Below are 2098 nucleotides of genomic sequence, written 5' to 3' on the forward strand. Positions count from 1 at the left end.
GAAGTGGGCTGACCGATCCTTTGTCCCCTTCACTGTCAGGGCTGACGGCCTGAAGGTGCTGGGGATATGGTTCGGAGGGACCGGGGCATGCGTTAGAAACTGGAAGGAGCGAGTGGCTATGGTGAAAAGGAAACTGGGCATGTGGGAGCGACGCTCCCTCTCCATTGCGGGTAAGAACCTGGTCATCAGGTGTGAGGTACTCTCGCTGTTGCTGTACGTGGCGCAGGTCTGGCCCATTCCACACTCCTGCGCGACGGCGATCACTCGAGCCATCTTCCGCTTTATCTGGAGGTCGAAAATGGATCGTGTCTGCAGGGACGCGATGTACAAGCCTCTAGATAAAGGGGGAAAAAACGTGCCCAACATCGCCCTCATACTGATGGCCACCTTTGTGTGCAGCTGCATCAAGCGGTGCGTAGACCCTCAGTACGCAAACACCAAGTGTCACTACGTGCTGAGGTTCTACCTGTCCCCGGTGTTGCGAAGGATGGGTCTGGCCACGCTGCCGCGGAACGCTCCAAGTAGTTGGACCGTGCCGTACCACCTGTCCCTGGTGGAAAAATTTATGCAGAAAAACACCTTTGACCACAAGTCCATCAGGCAGTGGTCAGCACGTAACGTCCTAGAGGCCCTGAGGGATAAGGAGAGGGTGGACCCTGTGGGATGGTTCCCCGAGCAGACTGTCAAAGTCATTTGGCAGAATGCCTCATCGCCAGAACTTTCCAACAAGCACCAAGACGTAGCTTGGCTGGTGGTGAGAAAGGCCCTCCCCGTCAGATCCTTCCTACACGCCAGGAGTCTCACCCCCTCTGCACGATGCCCTCGAGGTGGCTGTGGTGGGGAAGAGACCGTTGTTCACCTCCTTGTGGATTGTGCCTTTGCAAAGAAAGTCTGGAGAGAGATGCAGTGGTTGCTGTCGAGGTTCATCCCGAGCAGTTCTGTGACACAGGACTCTGTGCTCTACGGGCTGTTCCCAGGGACACACACCGAGACAAACATCAACTGCAGCTGGAGGATCATCAACTCGGTGAAAGACGCGCTTTGGTCTGCCCGAAACTTGTTGGTCTTCCAGCACAAAGATTTGTCCCCGACCGATTGTTGCGGACTGGCACAATCCAAAGTCCAGGACTACGTGCTGAGGGACGCACTAAAGCTTGGGGCAGCTGCCGCAAAGGCGCAATGGGGAAGGGTCGCTGTCTAAGACCTTTCTACCACAGCGCACCGAGAGACTGGGAACTGTTTAGAGCCCCTCGGGCTGTACAGATCAAAATGAAAGGCTGTAAATGACTGTAATATTGTTTGTACTGATGCACCTGGTGATACATTTTGTAAAAGTTTAACCTGGATTGTACCCTTGTAATGTTGTTTTTGAAATGGTTTTGAATGTGATTGAAGATTTTTATGAATAAAGTATATTTTTACAAAAAAAAAAAAAAAAAAAAATCTGTTCTTATCAGTTTAATGTTTGTACTGATGCACCTGGTGATACATTTTGTAAAAGTTTAACCTGGATTGTACCCTTGTAATGTTGTTTTTGAAATGGTTTTGAATGTGATTGAAGATTTTTATGAATAAAGTATATTTTTACAAAAAAAAAAAAAAAAAAAAAAAAAAAAAAAAAAAAAATCTGTTCTTATCAGTTTAATATCTGATACGTCCCTTATCTGGGGACCATATATTAAATTGATTTTTGGAGCAGGGAGATGGAATAGGGGCTTGCTCCGTCCACTCCACGCATCGACCCGGTATTGCAGTATCTCTGGGAACGGTGCACCCTCCCCTTTCCAGGGGATTTTCAATGCTAAAAATAGTTTTCTTACAAACATCTGCTTTCTTTACTTCTCAACATGTACATGTTCCAAAATCCAACTTTCTTTGGAAAAACTCAGCAAGTCTGGCAGCATCGGCGGAGAAGAAACCAGTCAACGTTTCGAGCCCTCATGGCCCTTCAGCAGAACTGAAGCATAGTTTCAACAAGGGAGAAATATAAATTGGTTTAAGGTGGGTGGGGGGGAAGAGACACATTGAGGGTGTGGTGTGAGCAGATAATCAAAAGATGTCAGAGACAAAAGGGTCAAAGAGGTGTTGAAGGTGGTGG

The 2098-nt window shown here is 48.0% G+C and overlaps 1 pseudogene; it reads left to right on the forward strand.

The window, feature by feature from the left end:
- The first annotated feature begins 1608 nt into the window (after window positions 1–1608).
- On the forward strand, window positions 1609–1779 carry LOC144669159 (U2 spliceosomal RNA; annotated as a pseudogene).
- The last annotated feature ends 319 nt before the right edge of the window (window positions 1780–2098 follow it).

The sequence above is a fragment of the Cetorhinus maximus genome, chromosome 28 (assembly GCF_964194155.1).
Source record: "Cetorhinus maximus chromosome 28, sCetMax3.hap1.1, whole genome shotgun sequence".
Taxonomy (NCBI): Eukaryota; Metazoa; Chordata; class Chondrichthyes; order Lamniformes; family Cetorhinidae; genus Cetorhinus; species Cetorhinus maximus.